A 19,267-nucleotide genomic window follows, 5' to 3' on the forward strand; every position below is an offset into this window, starting at 1 on the left:
ATCACCAATCTTAAGCAACTTCTAAAATTTTCTATGAACTATTAGATCCATCAAGTGAACCTCATTCACCATAGTCATCCTGATTATAACGGTCACATCTTATGGGAAAAAAGGATCATTCTTCTATGAAGGCTCGCTAGTTTGTATCCCATAATGCAGTGTTTACTTCTCATCACAGTAGAAAATTTCTATTTTTTTCCACCAAATAAGCAAAAATGGATAAACCATAACCTGCAAGGTGCCAAACATGTTTATTTAAGCATTGTTCCTAGTCATCTCTCATATCGGAAATAGTCGTTTAAGCTAAAAAGAGTTAAAATAAAAGAGTTGTTTTTTTCTTGAAAGATGTCTGTTCAACAATATATGATGTTTTCTGGACCTACAGCCCTAAGGTTTTCCACTCTTAGCAGATTATGTACTTCTCACAAGTCCTTTTCAGTGAACGGTGACACCAGCACCACTGTGGAGTTAGGGTTGCGCTCTGGCTTCAAATGGTCTCTAAGTATTAGCCCCAAGACCATACATGGCAGCTACACAATTTGTCTGTTGGATTCACCAATGGAAGATGGAACAGTCATATGTGCTGAGGGGTTTCTGAGGTCTGCTGCTAGCCGCCATTTGCTTCATAGATGAGAGGGCCATTGCTTTTCCTGCCTGAGAGAGTAAGGGTTACATTTCAATAGTAGCTGAGAATCTGATAGATAAACAGTTCCTAGCAGATAAACTGGGGAAAACAGAAAGTCAGAAATATGATTTACTGGTGTGTATCTGCCACTTTGAGATGAATCTATACACTTAGAAATAACCCCATTTCTCACCTGGGGAGATGCTGAAGCATAAGTGAAAAACACAAAGTATAACTTTTTTCAGAAATGATTGAGGAAGTTGTAATACTAGGGGTATCTAATATTTCTGTGCCATAATTCTGTGCCATAATATATTTAATATATAATATAATATATATATTATATCCATTGCCCAAATCCTACAGCAAAGTCTGCCAAACACACAGCCTGGACTGATGGTACTTTGGAGCATAAAGGCTCAAGGGTGGTAGATGGCATTCTACCACCCCGTGGTAGGGGGACCTCGTGGGCAAGGAAACAAAACAGAGTGGTGATCAGGCATTCAACAGATGCAGAAACTCAGAACAGAGACACAGGGAAACCGTAAGCTACATGAAAACCTCTCCCCCAAACAGAAAATATGTTTGAGTTGGTGCTAGTGAAAGTTCAAGCCAATTTCACTCACATTTTGTGAGACAGAGTTACCTCAGGATTTGGGGACATCCATGAGGCTGACATGTGCAAACTTGCCTATTATATTGAAATATGTCTTATTACTGTTTATTAATATGTATGATTAGCTGTTTGTATATGGCTGTGATATGGCCTTAGAAAAAGAAAATTTGAGAGCAGAGCCTGATTGTGTGGATCTTTCACTTAAATACAACTATAGAGAGATCAGATAAACAAACCACAAGGTCTGACCAAGGTATCACTCTTCATCCACCCAGTGGCTGCACATCCTAATTACTCATGACTCGAAAGCATCCTATTCATACAAACAGTGGTTTGCACATTCCTTTCTTCTCCACCTTCTAGAAGCTATTCTGCCCCCACTTGATCACTTACTTAGATGACAAGGCCCAGGCAACTCTAAAGTTGTCTGGTAGCTTCTTTCTTTGTTCACTAATAACTTAGTCATAGACCCTGGGAATTTCAGTTCTACCCCTTAAGCAAGTTATGTAGCCTCTCTTTCCCTACTTTTTTCTCATCTAGAAAACAGAACTAATAATACCACCACAAAGCATTGTTGAGAGGGATTAAATGAAATCATACACGTGAAATGTTTAGGAGAGTTCCTGACACCTCGTAATTCTTCAGTGTTTTCACTACTTTTATTCAACTCATTTCCCTTAGTCTGACTCCAGATTCCAGGAGCCAACTTCTGATGATAATTTTTCTTTCCATGGAGATTGGCCCTGATCATGCTGATCCTAGTGACAATGATAATTCTAAAAACGGCATCCTTATTTATAGCTCAGCCCTTATAAGCTTGCTTAATGTGACTATGCCCTTGAGAAAAAGATCTGGTTTCTGAATTCAATCTCTGGACTTTGATGAATTCACTGAAGTAATGCTTCTGTGTCAACACCAACCTCTGTCTTTCCTCCCAACTTCTACAGCTCATTTTCTGGCTGTTAACAGAGGCTGCATGTTAGAACACACCACCAGGCTGTTTAAATTACAACCTGGGGATGGGATCCATGCATTCTGATTTTTAAAAAGCTACCCTGGGTTGTAAGCACAGATCTGCACTAACCCCCATAATCAGTGTTAGCCTTGAAATCCTAGAGTCAGAAAGAGAGATTCTCTTTCAGTGGGTGTAGGATGGGGTTTAGGTACCTGTAGTGTTAATAAACACCCCAGACGATTCTGATGCAGGTAGTCCTTGAAACATATTTTGAGACTGATTAAAAAAAATGAATGGCCAATTTCATAGCCCCATTGAGCCAGAGGGGCACGTAGAAGGCATGGTGAGTATGAATTATGGCAAAGGCGAGCTCTCCCACAGAATATCATAAGATACTGAATCCAAGTAAATAATGTGGAATGACTGATGCACCAGGGAGGAAGGAAAACTAGAAAATATGGTCTTGCCACGGGCTTGGTGAGAGGTCGGAGGAGCACAAGCCAGGGACTCACATGTTTCTAGTTTCATAACTGATGAGTCTCCCTGATGACCTTTCAGCTCAGCTAGATGGGGGCTGGGGTATGCAGTGGGGGAAGAGAAGAGAAAAGCAAAACAAAACAAACAAACAAACAAAATGATGGAGAGAATAAACTGGTAGGAGAAAAAGGTAATTGGCATAGATTAGCATCTGTTCACAAGCATGCAGAAGGATGAAGGCTAAGAAAGAAATGAAGCACCGATATCTGTCACCTTCTCCCCCCTTTATCACCAACTCAACCCTAAAATCAAAACCAAAAAATATTCCACATGCTCAACCATGTGAAATCACAGGGCTATTTTTTCCCCTTAGACGATGGTGTCTGGGTGAAGTTGCATTATTTTGCCTTTGTAACCACTCCAGAGAAGATCAGTGTTTTTCTTCTTTGTCAATACGAGGATTCAAACTGTAGAAATATGAAGCAAGTCTTAATCTCACGTCTAAAATATTAGAGGTATTTAGAAAATGAGAACATTTAATTTATAGTTGTTATGTCATATGCTCTTGGAAAATAAGGCATAAGAGGAAAAAGAATTCTTAAGCCAATAAAGGAAAAAAAAAGAAAATGAAAAAATGCACAAACAACAGACTACATTGACATTGAGAAAGACAAAAAAGAACAGTTGGATGCTTTGAAATGTTTTCCTATCTTGAAAATCTGATTCATAGTTTGACCAAATATTCAAAATCAACCTGACATATATCGCTTCCTAAAAGTTGTTTAGCAGCATTAGCAGAAATATTATTTTGTATGCATTCTCATGGTGAACATTACTTTGGCAGTGTTTAGGTTAAAAGGAAGAGTCAGAATTTATCTGCATATGGAAAAAAAAAATCACCTGACATTTTATGTGTATAAATAGAAACTAACACAGTAGAGGAAAATCTGGAGTACCACCTGCAGAAGACACTTACCCTCCTGAATCCCCCTTTTCTTGCCCCCATTTATTGTGGAAGAACTATTTGCCTTCATATTTAAGCCTTACCTAAGCATTCTGGTGATGATATAACCACCACATTTAAAAATGCCAACCAAGTGATTCCTCTAAGAAAGAAGACATCTGACTAGTACTGCCAGGGCTAGGGGCCTTTATTTATAAGGGATGAGTGTGTGAGAGAAAACATTTGCTCCACCATTTCAAAATACATTTCAAAGAGGTGGTTCCTCCAACCTGCCCAAATGGTGTTATTTAACAAACACCGTATAATGAAGGTTTAGAAAAGTCTTCTCCCCAAAACATTGTCAAGGCACAACCATTTAAACATCCAAGCAGAATGAGTAAATGAGAAATATAATCATATGGAAGGCACAAAGGGAACAGAAGGGATGAAAAGCATAATACAACTGGCAGTGGGGAATATTGAAAGGATAACATAATAATTTTCCAGACCCAGAATGTGTCATTTGAAATCAAAAGCAGATAAACTGTTTATGAGCCATTTCCCTGATTTATTCAAGAACAAGACACCTTTAAAAAAGCACGTGGAGGGCTTCCCTGGTGGCGCAGTGGTTGAGAATCTGCCTGCCAATGCAGGGGACACAGGTTCGAGCCCTGGTCTGGGAAGATCCCACATGCCGCGGAGCAACTAGGCCCGTGAGCCACAATTACTGAGCCTGCGCGTCTGGAGCCTGTCCTCCGCAACAAGAGAGGCCGCGATAATGAGGCCCGCGCACCGTGATGAAGAGTGGCCCCCGTTCGCCGCAACTAGAGAAAGACCTCGCACAGAAACGTAGACCCAACACAGCCATAAATAAATAAATAAACCCAAAGTTTAAAAAAAAAAAAAAAAGCATGTGGTGGAGTAAAAGGTATGTGGACCTGAAATTTGTGATTTATAGAAACTAAAAAATTCCATTAAAAAGTTACATATAGTAAAATGTGGTAACTGATCAAAAATCTAAAATATCTGCCACCCAAAGCGACGGATATTAAGTAAACTCAAAACTATTATGTTCTCTAAGTTTAGTGAATTGCTAATTGAAAGAGTGAAATAATTTAAAAAAAAAATACCATCCTTAAAATAAACTAAAACTGAACCATATTTAGGACTAGAAGCCACAGACTACTTCTCAAATCTGCATCTATCTGTGTTTTATTACAATCATAAAACATATTTTTTCATCTTTTAACCATTTACTTCTGAACTGATTTTGTCTTACCCCATCCTGGGGTTTGTAACTGCAGCCCAATTAGAAAATCTCTATTTAGGAATGTAGCTTCTCTTTCCTCAGGACAGCCTTGGAGCCAAGATTCCTTTAATCTCACATGACTCCAGAGAAAAATGCCAGCATGCAATAGACAGTGAATCCCCCATGGTAGAGCTGATGTGGTCATGACAATGATGAGTCTGGACATCTGCATATGCATCTGTCTCTAACAATACTGTGTGACAAGATCTCCTAAAACGAATCTTCAAGTGATGCAAAGACGCCCCCCACCCTCGCCTCCAAATATCCTCATGCCTGGTGTCAGCCCTAGAAAACATCCTGAAAACAGCTAGAAAAACCCATTAATGTACAACTTGGCAGCTATGAGGAACAAAGGCGGGGAAGTGTAGGCGTGGCTGAATTTTTTGGTTTCCACCACAGAATCAGACATGGAGCAGTTATGACTATTTGGGTTAAGGATACAAAACAATTGTACAGATCATTAAGACAGCTTCAACTAAAGAGACCATTTGGGGTATAAATTTTTAATTTCTTTACTATATTTCCTTGAAAAATATTTATAATTAAAACATGCTGAATGTTAAATGTGATAAACAGATTTTCCAAAAACCTTAACTGATGAGTCAAGAATCATGAAAAGCATAAATTTAGTGTATCCTGCAATGGTTGAAGGGGCTGCTCTAGGTATTTGGTTTCCAGCTGTAGAGGCATCAGAAGCACCCGGAGGGCTTGTTGCAAGAGATTGCTGGGCTCTATCCCCAGAGTGTCTTAGAAATTTGCATTCACAAAGAGTTCCAAGGTTGTCCTGATGCTGCCTGAGGACCACACTTTGAGAACCACTTTTCTACTATGGTGAGAATTTCAGGGTTAACTACAATGTCATTAACTTGATTTGTCTTTGGGAAGAATTTCGCTAGACTGTTGTTGTTCTTTGTGATTGCCTCGCTGTCAACTGTTATTCCTCAGAATACTGGTTTCAGGAAAAAAAATTCTTAGCCCCGTCTCTTGTACTTAATCTCCTGAGTAGGGATCAAACAAGTTGACAAAATCAATATACTTATTTTTAATGCATAATTTTACATCAAAAGAAATTAACACGAATGCTTGCTGGTAGGAGCTCCTTAGAGATTAAACATAGATTTTGGGTTCACTATTTTCTTCCTAGCTTAGCCACCTTTTCTCACACGCTTTCTGGTTGAAAACTGCATTTCAGATGGATAACGTTCCTGGGAATGAAGGACACTTAGTGAGAATTCAGGAAGGGCTGGGATGGTGTAGTTCCAGCATCCTGCCAGAAAAGACAGTCTATGAGAATGGGGGAAGTTTCCAACCTCGCTGCAGCCTGCAGTCATGGTTTCCCAGTAGAGGAAAAAGCCTTGGTTCGGAGGAATAGGAGTACCGCCACGTGATCCCTGAACCTTAGCACTGATGGAATGTTCTGTAATCCTATTTGCATCCTTGTCCAAGTACTCCCTCATCCCACTGATCTGTAAAGTGCTTATTATTCAGAAACAGATCAGTAGTAATCCCCTGAGACTCATCCTCTGAGAATCAGTGTTGAGTGCTATTTTTAAGTTTACACTTGCATAAAAACTGTGGAGTGGACGTCTGTGAAGATGGAGCAGAAGTACTTTTCCCTCTTCCTTTCGCTACGTGTAACTCAAAACCCTGGACACTGCACATACAATAAACATACAAAGACTCTGAAAGCGAGAAGGCAAACGAAGCTAGGGGGCCTCAGGCCCCAAGGAATGACAGGGTGGCGAGTTCCCTGGATTTTTGCATTGCTTCGTATATACCAGACATGGATATAAAGAAACCGGAAACCCAGAAATGCCAAAAGGCACAGATAAAAAAAATGGTAGGCCACCAGAAGTATGCTCTTTCAGCCAAAGGGCCAGGAAAGGAGCAGCATAAAAAACAAAAAAACATTTAGACAGTAACTTCTCTACTCCAGCCATATAGGCCAGAAAAACTGGGGTCCCACAACCTCCATGCCAACAAAGACTGAGTAGGGAGCCTAGACTTTCACCCTCACCAGGCTGTAACAAGGCACCCCAATTCCCCTCAACCCCATCAAGGTGATGTCACAAAAAGCAAAGTAGGGAGGTGGGACTTCCTTCTCACCAGGCAGTAATGGGACTCCCGCCACCCACCTCCACTAGGCTGTCAATGGGGAGCCTGAACTTCCACCCCCACCTGGTCGTACCAAGTCTCCCCTCCTCCTCTCCACTGGGTGGTGTCATGGGAGGCCTAGAGGAGAGTAAGGACTATCATCATGGCCCAGCAGTAATTAGACCACCTCCCTGTCCGCATGTTGTCAGGCGAGGGCACCTGGGCAACAGAATGAGAGGTATCAGTGAAGACCCAGTGAGGAGCCTGAATTCATACCCTACCCCACACGAATCCGGAGCCCCCTCAGGTGACAGGGGAGACTGGGTAAGAAGCCTACACTTCTACATCCACTGGTGATGAGGTGGCACCATTCCCATTTCGCTGGGGTGATGCTACTGGAAGCTAGCTAAAACAGAAGGTTAGGGACTTCCCTGACAGTCCAGTGGTTAAGACTTTGCCTTCAAATGCAGGGGGTGTGGGTTTGATCCCTGGTCGGGGAGCTAAGAGCCCACATGCTTCACGGCCAAAAAACCAGAACATAAAACAGAAGCAATATAATAACAAATTCACTAAAGACTTTAAAAATGGTCCACATCAAAAAAAAATCTTTAAAAAATAAAACAGAAGGTTAAAATAAGATCCAGAGTCTTGTAACATAATAAGAAAATGGCCAGGTTTCAGTTGAAAATCATTCATCATACCAAGACCATGGAAATCAGAAACTGAGTGAAAAAAGACAATGACAGATGCCCATAACGAGATGACAGAAATGTTAGAATTATCCAACAAAGTTTTTAAAGCGGCTATAATAAAAAATACTTCAATGAGAAATTATGAACATGCTTGAAACAAATGAAAAAGTAGAAAGTGTCAGCTAAGAAATAGAACATAGAAGAAAGAACTAAGCTGAAATTTTAGAACTGAAAGAAATCAGTAACCAAATATAAAATTTAGTGGGTGGGCTCAATAACAGAATGGAAGTGACAGAGAAAGAATCTGCTAGATAGGTATGATAAGACAGAACAATTGGAATTACCCAGTCTGAACAACAGAGAAAACAGACCAAAACCAACAATGACAACAAAGCCTCAGAAACCCATGTAAGCTCCCAGAGATTTTCAGGCTGGTCCTAATCCCTGGAAGCTGTGAATGTGACCTTATACGGCAAAAGGGATTTTGTAGATGTGATAAAATTAAAAATTTTGAGATAGGGATAATATCATGGACTATCTGGGTGGGACCTGAATGTAATCAAGTGTCCTTAAAAGAGGGAGGCAAAAAGAGATTTGACTATAGAAAGGAAGTAGGAGATGTGATTACAGAAGCAAGAGACTGGAGTGATGTGAAGAAGGCATTGTGAGTCAAAGAATACTGGTGGCCCCCAGAAGCTAGAAAAGGCAAAGAAAGGTATTGTCCCCAGGAGCCGTCAGAAGGAACTAGTCCTTCCAACACCTTGACTTTGGCCCAGTGAAACTGATTTCTGACTTCTGGTCTCCACAACTGTAAGAGAATAAATGTGTGCTGTAAAACACCACATTTGTGGTAATTTGTTACAGCAGCCATAGGAAACTAATACACTGTGGTACTATAACAAAAGAGCTAACGTTCATGTCTTAGAGACCTAGAAGGAGAGGAGAAAATGGACAGGGATCAAAAAGTACTCAAAGAAATAAAGGATGAATATTTCTCAAATTTTGACAAAAGACCTAAATCTATAGATTCGTGAACCTGAATGCCAAACAGAAAGCCCAAAGAGATACATGTGTCTAGTTAAGCCTTAAATGTAAGACTTGAAACTATAAAACTCCTAGAAGAAAACATAGGGGAAAAACTTCATGACATTGGTCTTGACAATGATTTCACAGATATGACACCAAAAGCATAGATAACAAAAGCAAAAATAAACAAGTGGGACTACATCAAACTAAAAGGTTTCTGCACACCAAAGGAAACAACAGAGTGAAAAGGCAATCTAAGGAATGGGAGAAAATATCTGCAAACTATATATCTCATAAGGGATTATGCTCCCAAATATATAAAGAATTCCCACAGCTCCATAGTAAAAGTAATAACTCAATTTAAAAATGGGCTAAGGGGGCTTCCCTGGTGGCGCAGTGGTTGGGAATCTGCCCCCCAATGCAGGGGACACGGGTTCGAGCCCTGGTCTGGGAAGATCCCACATGCCGCGGAGCAACCAAGCCCACGCGCCACAACCACTGAAGCCCGCACGCGCAGAGCCCGTGCTCTGCAACAAGAGAAGCCACCGCAATGAGAAGCCCGCATACTGCAATGAAGAGTAGCCCCCGCTCACCGCAACTAGACACATGCATAGTCAAATTTATGAAAACTAAAAACAAACAAAAATCTTGAAAAGAGCAAGAGAGAAATGATGCTTCATCTATAGGAGAAAACCAGTTAGAATGACAGAAGATTTCTCATCAGAAAACAGGGAGGCCATAAGGAAGTGGCACAACATATTGAAGTGCTGAAAGAAAAGAACTGTCAACCCAGAATCCTATATCCAGTTAAAACATCCTTCAGGAATGAAGGAGAAATCAAGACATTCTTAGATGAAGGAAAACAAAGATATATTGTCACAAGGAGACCTGTCTGCTCTAAAAGAATGGCTAGCCGAAGCTCTCGAAACAAGAAGGAAGCAATAAAAGAAAGAATGTTGCAATATCAAGAAAGAAGAAAGAATATGGTAAGCAAAAATATCGATAAATACAATGAATTTTTTCTTGTTCCTCTTGAGCTTTCTGACTTATATTTGACAGTTGAAACAAAAATTATAACACTTTCTGATGTATGTAGAGGAAATATTTAAGACAATTATACTACAAATGGAAGAGGATAAAGGTACATAAGGAAAGGTAAGGTTTCTATGCTTCACTATAATTGATAAAATGACAACAGTGGCAGGTAGTGATAAATTATATGTATATGATGTATATGATGTAATACTCAGAGCAACCACTAAAAAATCTATATGAATAGATACACTTAAAAACACTATAGATAAATAAAAACGGAATTTTATATATGCTCAAGTAACTGACAGGAAGGCAGGGAAAAAAACTCAGAGAAACTAAAAAACAAAAACAGAGGGAAAAAAAAAGCCAAACAATAAAATGGCAGACATACATAGCCTTAATATATCAATAATTACAGTAAATGTAAATGGTGAAAACATACAAATTAAAAGACAGAGATCTGCAGAGTGGATTAAAATATGTAACTCACCTATATTTTATGAACAAGGAGTTCAAATCAACTATAATAATATAGGCAGGCTGAAAGTAAATGGACAGGAAAAGAAATATCATGCAAACATCAATCAAAGAAAAAAAGGAATGTCTGTATTATTATCAGATACAGTAGACTCTGAGCAAATAAAATTACCAGATATAGAGAGGAATATTATGTAATGATAAAATAATCAATACACCAATAAGACATAGCAATCCTAAATATTTATATACACACCAAACAACAGAGCTGCAAAATACATAAATTCAAACTGATAGAAGTGAAATAAGAAATAGACAAATCCACAATTATAATTGAAAAGTTCACAAATTATTTCAACAATTAATGAGACAACTAGACAGAAAATTAGTAAAGACATACAAATATTCATCAGCACCATCAACCAACAGGATCTAATGAGCATTTATAAGACACTCTACCCCAAAACATCAAAATACACAATCTTTTCAAGATTGTTTCCATGAAACATATATCAAGATAGACAACATTTTGGGCCATAACATAAAGCTCAACAAATTTTATAAAAACTGAAATCATACGGAGTGTGTTCTCTGACCAAAATGCAGAAAGATAACACAGGAAATAAAGTTCTCTGACCAAAATAAGAGAAAGATGACAGAAAAATCTCCAAACATTTGGAAATTAAATGCCACCCTTCTAAATAACTCCATAGGTCAAAGAGGAAATCTCAGGAGAAATTTTTAAAAATATTACTTGAACTGAATTAAAATGAAAACACAACATATCAAAATGTATGGGACACAGCAATGGCAGTGCTTCAGGGAAATTTATAGCACTACAAACATGGATTGGATATATTCTAACTTTTCAGATTATGTTTGTCAATGTAAAATAATCATACAATATGATTTATATGTTTATCTGTATTACTTTTTACAATAATATATGATACCACATATGATACTTTCATTCATGTTGGTGTAGGTGACAAAAAAAGATACACACATAGCTGTTCAGTTTTCTGTGCCGTGTTGCTACCATCAAATCTGTTCAGAAAACATAGCTGTGTTGCAGGTCTTGGCACTGTTTTTGGCTTGTGCTTGCTGTCAAAAAGACAATCTTCTTGGGGCTTCCCTGGTGGCGCAGTGGTTGAGAATCTGCCTGCCAATGCAGGGGACACGGGTTCGAGCCCTGGTCTGGGAAGATCCCACATGCCGCGGAGCAACTAGGCCCGTGAGTCACAACTACTGAGCCTGCGCGTCTGGAGCCTGTGCTCCGCAACAAGAGAGGCCACGATAGTGAGAGGCCCGCGCACCGCGATGAAAAGTGGCCCCTGCTTGTCGCAACTAGAGAAAGCCCTAGCACAGAAACGAAGACCCAACATAGCAATCAATCAATCAATCAATAAAAAAAAAAACAAAGACTCCTCATTTCCTCCTCTTCCCCTTTAAAAAAAAAAAAAAAAAAAGACAATCTTATTACTCAAAATAAACCAGAGCTTTATCATCATTCCTAGATCCAACCCCCACTGACAAAAAGGAATATCATCAATTTTACAAGTTTAGCCCCTACTCTCTTTGCTGGTAGTTTTATGCAGGGATTACCGTCCTAGGCTGAAGTTCTAAAACACAGTTGTTGCATTAATAAGTCATTTTTATGTGATAAAACTATTGAAGGTAACTGGCTAATTTCATGTGGTAATAATTAGGTCTGTTCACTAATATTGCAGTTTACTTCCATCTGGGCATGTGATAGAACTGCACTTCTCTTTCATCTTCAAGTTAGGAGTGGCCTTATGACTTGATTTGGCCACTAAAATATGAGTATAAGTTCCAGGTGCTGCTTCTGATAGAAGACTTTTAAGAACCTGTGGGTGATTCACCATGTTCCCATGTGTTTGATGAATGAATTATGAGGATGCTGTAGATGACAGGGGCTTTATGAGCCTGGGTCCCCGAGTGAGGAAGATGTAAAATAAGAGTCTTTTATTGACCAACTTGGGCACAAAGCATTAGCAAGAAATAAACCTGTATTCATTTCAGGACCCGAGATTTTAGAGTTGTTTGCTATGACTGCATAACCTAAACTATTATATCTGACTAATATATTTTGTATTTACACTAAACACACAAAAGTCTTTGCAATAGGACACTGCTCTATGGCATCAAACTGTAAACTATAGTTAATGAATTATTCATTGGTGTACTTGATGGAATCTTCCACTCTGATAATACACACACACACACACACACACACACACACACACACAAAGTCAAATCAAGCCTTGAGTCCCTTTCCTTATGGTATAAACTGGAACAATAGTTTACTAGTTACTCCATGATGCTTTGTATTTTGGGGAGCATACAGTGAAATAATGTATCACATTCTTCAGGGATACATGAGTCACAGAATATGTATGCGCTGCCTAGAACATTTCCAACAGCTTCAAAGAAGAGAGTCAGGTATTTGTACATGTGCACTCTATATAAATTGTGATTCATGGTTAACATTAACATTAATCATATCAACTGCATATTACCCATCATTTGCAGGGAGAAATAACATTGATTAACGTTTTCAAACACTGTGCATAGATCTTTACGTGCATCAGCACACCTAACCAATTAGTACTTCACTTTGCTAATCACATGTGCCGTGTGTTCTAGGTTAACACTATTTGGATAATATTTAACATTAATAAGGTTTTTTATCATAACAATTACTATGGGTCATGTCAAAAGTTTCCAGTGTAAAGATTAACAGAGACTTTTTAATTTTACCAAGATAATTCAACAGGTGTTTTTATGTTATACTTTATATCCTCTTTGCAGTATACAGTACTCTAGACAAAGATATTGGGGGTAGATGAAACAGGTGACTTTAAATTCTTAAGTTTATTAATGGTCATAGAATTTCCAGCTGTTAAAATATTTCCCTAATTATTTGAAATGCTAAAGTATATATTCTTGATGTTAAAAATTTCAATAGTTTCAAATGGTGCTCAAGTTACTATTTTTGAATTCAAAAAAATATATAACATATAATGAGAAATTCCCCATAATCCAGCAGTCACCAGGTTTTGTCTAGGCATTTATATACCTGTTCTTGCTTTATATATTTTACATGTAAAATATGGGGCAAAAAGCATTTATATAAAGGCAGTTATAAGTTTTTCCACTGGTTTTTATTGAGGGAGAAGTAACCAAAAGATCAAATTAGGTGTTATGATTTTTAACAATGATGGGCACTTAATGCATCAGTAAAATTATGAACCAGATACTACAGTTATTAGTCTAACTATGACTAGTACTAACTATGTCTGTAGTTAACAGTATGGATTACAGAATCAGTACTCGAATCAGAATCTCTACCTATGTGACAGTGGTCATGATTACTGTTCTCCTTGTGCCTCAGTTTCCTCCTCCATAAAATGGGGACAATGGTAATATAGGAAGCCTTCATTTGGCTCTTGTGAAGAATACCTAAGTTACTCTATACAGAGCCATAGAATGATGTCCAGCACACAGTAAGTCAATAAATTTAGTTATTATTATCATTATGTTTGCTTTAAATTATTAATACACATTTCCCCAGCGTGTTCAACACTTAATTCACCTCCCTCACTCTGGTGCCTCTTCTCTTCCTACGGACATTTCAGGGAGTCTTATGGATGTGTGATGAATCGATTACGTTTCTATTTTGAGACATTCTGCCACTTTAACAACAACCAAACACACACGCGCACACACACACACAACTGCTTTTTAAAATTTGAAAGTAGTTAAGGCAAAGAAAGAAAATGACTATATTTCATTAAATTTAAATAACTTCAAAAATCGGATAATAACCAGATACAGGTAGCACATGCTCTACATGCTATAAAAAGTATCGATAGAAGTTTTGTAATCCTCCCCATGTCCATAGGTGGATGATGAGATGAAACAGTACATCAGCTGGTGAATAGAGAAGTGTAGAGATAACCAGAGTGAGATATAAGTCTCTGATTCAGAAAACATCGATGAAAGCATTTAAGAAGACCACCTGACTTAGTAAATACCTCCTCACACGTCATGCCTCTGTAAATATGTGACTTCTAGGGCATCCTGTTCCAACTTCCATGTCTGGCCCAGAATCCTTTATTACACATTCTTACAGGAATCCTTCTTTCAGAACTCACTGCAATTTGTAAATAAACATTTATTTGTATAATCATTGTATTGAAGTCTGGCCCCGGTGCTGGCAGGGCGCACTCATCTTTCTGCTCACCAGTGATCCCCAGTTCTCTGCCCAGCACTGGAGGCGAAGGGCCTCTCAAGAAACAGAGACAGCACAACTCTCCTAAAACTAGAGGTAGGGGACTTGCAAGGAAAAAGTCGTGTCAAATCCCCCAGGTGAGATCAAAGTGGCGAGAGAACGCTTTTTCCAAAATAAGCAACAGAAACTAGAAAACTGGAACAGATGAGTCAGTTCAGAAAGGATATATGTATGTGCCATAGGATTTATGCCTTAATAACCATCAACGTTTTATATAGACTTGGAAAATTCAAATTCACTTTCAATAACGAAAACGATTGTGCCGGACTTCCCTGGTGGCGCAGTGGTTGAAAATCTGCCTGCCAATGCAGGGGACACGGGTTCGAGCCCTGGTCTGGGAGGATCCCACATGCCGCGGAGCAACTAGGCCCGTGAGCCACAACTACTGAGCCTGCGCGTCTGGAGCCTGTGCTCTGCAACGAGAGGCCGCCATAGTGAGAGGCCCGCGCACCGCTATGAAGAGTGGCCCCCGCTTGCCGCAACTAGAGAAAGCCCTTGCACAGAAACGAAGACCCAACACAGCCAAAAATAAATAAATAAAATTTTTTAAAAAACCAAAAAAACAGTATTTCTTTTAAAAAACAAAACAAAACGATTGTGCCTGATGGCATGCAACTTTCCTGACTACAGCACTGTGCTCTAACACCCCCAAAGAAAGATGGAGCCCTAATTTGGCGTGTGGAAGAGTTTAACCACTGAAGATGATTCTTTTCACGTCCAAAGATCACGCTTCCATATAGTTCGGTTGGATTGTATTCTCTTTTCACATATAATGTGGAATAAGTGAGCATTTGAAGTATGTACACTGAATTTAATTAAACTGAAAGACAAGACTTAAGGAAATCTATGAATGTCAAAATAATTTTGAAACTCATTATGTGAAGCAGCAATTAAATTTACTTGAAAAAATAACAGATGAAGACCTAAGAGAGACATCTGTCCAATAAAATGAATATTATAAGAGTTCCATGATAAGTTCAAATGAGAAGTAATTCTCTAAATATGTGCAGTTGGACTTTACCCCACTGAGACCGCTCTTCACATCATGGTTCATTTAAAACAAGTGGATATTTTTACAGTATTTCAGCTTAGAACTAATGAGAAAATGTGATTTCAGTCTTCATTGCTACACAACTTTGCCGAAAGTACATACAACTGGTGAAAAGGCATGACATATACAAACACTCTCGCAATATAGCCTGCTTTTAATCACTGAGAGTTGAAAGAGAATTGCATAATTCTTCTTTTAAAACTGCCTAAGCTCTTGTCAGTGTGATTGAATTAAAGATGATTAAACTCGCTCAAAATTTCTGCAAGATGGTGTTTGGAAGAAAATGATGGCCCTGCTTTGAGCAAAGAACAGACTAATACCTTACGAAGTTTAAAATTAAGTGCAAATATAGAGATTCAGCTGCCTGCTTTATAATTTACTTTGTTGATAAATCTTAACTGCTGAAAATCTTAACTTTGCTGATAAATACTACTTTAATCTATAATTGTTGTAGGAAACGGTCAATTGTGGCAAAAGGAAATGACTCAAAGGATACTTGCCATAATTATAGTATTAGAAATTATAGTATTAGAAAAAGTGTTAATTGTCCCAAAGGCGTAGCACATAGTTAAGAGGCTCATCTTGGCAGAGATGTGGTCAATATATCAAATATAGAAGACTTTAGGTCTTATTTTTATGGAAAAAAATATATATATATGTTGGTTTAGAGTATATCAAAAGCTCAACTAGGCTCTAATATTTAAAACTGTACAACCTTGGGTAAATTACTTCACCTCTCTGTGTCTGGATTTCCTCATCTGTAAAAGGTGGACAGTATTATTACCTACCCCTTACGGTGGTGTTAGAATTAAGTGAGTGACTAAAGCTAAAGTTCATAGAACTGTGCCTGGAGGGCTGTTTTTTCCCTAAAGTTTCTACCTTTGGAATAAGCAAAATAAGTCCTTTTTGTAAAAGAAATTAATAATTAGGCATATTTCAACAATGTAGGTTACTGATATGTTTGAAAGGAAACACAAGACACATTAAACACCAAGCGATCATAACAGATAACAGGAAACTTGAACAGAAACATCAACTCAAAAGACCCTTTTTTAGAGCAACAATGAACCTAATGGCGGTGAACTTAACTGCCAGAGTACATCCAATATCCCTCACCCCGACTCAAGTTCTACACTTACCTTCTCAAAGCCGTACCCCAAGCTCGCCAGAGGAAAGTTTTACTACCAAGTCCCAGGCATGGTACCCCTGAGCCCAGCCCCGCCATCCCTCTTCTCTCCTTGGCTTTGGTCTTCTGATAGACACCTCGCCACCTCCCACTCCGGTACCAGAACGGACCTCGCTTCCGCCCTCTGCTCAGAGGAAAACTCCAGAGTGGGCAACAGGCTATAAAAGCCGAAGACACTCACCGTTCGCGCCGACCGCCCCCCGCCCCCCCGCAGGGCGCCCACTCCCGCCCGGCCCGCCGCCCCGGCACCGCAGTGCATTGCAACACGCGCAGACGCCGCCGGCGGGAGAGGATCCCACCGCGGATTTCCCAGCCAACAGTAGCCCCCCAGACCTCTCCCCACGTGAGTGTCATCCCTAATGGAGGTGGCCACGCCACCTCCCAGCAGCTCAGCCCGCGGGGACCACCGAGAGAGCAACCGTGACCACAAAAACAACTCAACCCGCGGCGCGAGCGAGCCGGCTGCCCTCGCCCGCCCGGGAGCGGTGCGGCGGCGGCGGCGGCGGCGGCGGCGGCGGCGGCGGCGGCGGCAGCGGGGGCTGCGGCGCGGCCCGGCCTCGGCGGGAGGCCGAGATTTACCTGCGCGGCCCCGCGCCCCCGGGCCGGCCATCCTGCCGCAGCCGCTCCCGCCGCCCCGCGGGCCCGAGGCGCCGCCCGCCGCCGCCCGGGGAGGCGCCACGCCGCAGTCCCGGCTGCGGCGCCCGGCACATGCTTCGCGCTCCTGGCGGCCGGCGCCCGCGCACAGGTGGGAACCCCCGCGAGTGGGCGTTGGGGCGATTCCCTCCCTTCGCCGCGCTCGCCGCCCGCTTCCACTCTTGACTTTGCCGGGTGCGTGGCGCCTGCCCTTGCTCCGGCGGCCGAGCCTCCCCTGCCCGCGCCCCGGCGCCGTGGGCTGCTGCGGTCCCTGCGCAGCTAGGGCTGCGCGTCACCGGCATCTCCCGCCCGGCGGCTGGCTCCGCGGCACCGGGCGGCCGGGGTCAGCGCGCGGCAGCCGGGCCCCGCGCCCACCCTCGCCCGCCACACGGACCCCGTCCACCCCCGCGCCCTCCCCCACTCCGGAGCTGTCAGGGAAGAAAACGCCTCGCACACACCTTGGAATGGACGGGCGCCTCAGTCACCGACTCGTCAAACTCTTAGAAGGTGTCCACCGGTCTGTAGGGAGGTTTGGGCATGGAGTAGGAGCCGCTTTCTTATTATTTAATAATGTTGGAAGTGCCCGGTCCGCTGCCAGAGTTGTGGGTCATGTGGGCACAGCAGAGGCTGGCTGCTGCCAGTACCAGGGTTTCCTGAGGATCCTGAAACTATGATCTCATCCTCCTCATCCGCCTCCCCCGCCCCTCTCTCCGCGGGCGCGCACGCACAGCACACACACATACACACACATGCACACACACGCACACATACGCTCCCACGGCATGCACTATCCTCCTTCCTGGACCGAAATATTCTTCCAGGGAAATACAGTGTTCACGCTCTTCATTGAAAAAAAAAAAAGGAAAAAGAAAAATCCTTCCGGAGAAAGATTTTCCTCTTTCACAGCTTGATTTATGTGCTTTGTTTATTTCCTACAGTTGGCCCTCACACGTGCAAGGGAGCTGAACAGAGCCTCAGAATTAAAATTAAAAATAATCGTCCTCTTATGTCGACCCAGATTTTGGTCAGAACCCAAGACTCAAACAGTATAATTTCAATTTAAAACAGAGGCAATAATATACCAGGTTTGAATATGGAATAGTAATACCATCTGAGATGTGTGCAGTGGGTTTCTTTCCCAAGCCGCGAACATCTCCCAAACATTACCTCATTTATTTGCAGAACATCTTTGCAGAGGAGGTGGATGAGAAGGCAACTAGTACTGTCACTTCAGAGACACAGAAGCACAGGGCAGATAACATGACTTATCCAAGTTCAAGTAAGTCAGTATGTCACTATAAACATTAATTGCACAGCTACTCACAATTTGCCAATTCACTATAATCAGTTCCTGGAAACTTAAGGTACTGAAAAATAATGAAGATATTTTTGATTATTTTTAAATGACCTTCTACCTAAGATCGCAAATTAGTTAATTAATTTTTCTCTATGTATGGGTTTTCATAGAATGTTCTCTTGTGTATTTGTATATATCTCCAGTTTCATGTTTTCATTTATTTTCTTTCTTTCGTTTTTCTGGGGGTGTTATATGTCTGCATGTCCGTGTGTGTATTCATATTCATTTGAGTGTTTTAAACTCCTTAGCAGTAACAAGCAATTTCAGTCAGTGTTTTGGGGGGTAGTCACCAATTTCATAATGATTTCTGTATTTCATTCAATCCTCTTTTAAGTGCCTAGTGTGTATGAAGAGCTGTGCTATCTTTTGAAGGGTATAAAGGAATATAATACATGGAACCTGTCCTCCATTAGTTTACATCTAGTTGTTGAGATGATATATATATATATATATATATATATATATATATATATATA

The 19,267-nt window shown here is 40.7% G+C and overlaps 1 protein-coding gene across 8 annotated transcripts in view; it reads right to left on the reverse strand.

The window, feature by feature from the left end:
• The window catches only part of DTNA (dystrobrevin alpha), a 386,149-nt gene extending 368,072 nt beyond the window's left edge, over positions 1-18,077 (reverse strand). For all 8 annotated transcript variants that reach the window (XM_061170131.1, XM_061170130.1, XM_061170132.1 and 5 more), the window contains exon 1: positions 17,893-18,077. The gene's annotated coding sequence lies outside the window, so the exon portion shown is untranslated. The remainder of the gene's footprint in view (positions 1-17,892) is intronic.
• Positions 18,078-19,267: the final 1,190 nt, after the last annotated feature.

This window comes from Eubalaena glacialis, chromosome 15 (genome assembly GCF_028564815.1).
Source record: "Eubalaena glacialis isolate mEubGla1 chromosome 15, mEubGla1.1.hap2.+ XY, whole genome shotgun sequence".
NCBI lineage: Eukaryota > Metazoa > Chordata > Mammalia > Artiodactyla > Balaenidae > Eubalaena > Eubalaena glacialis.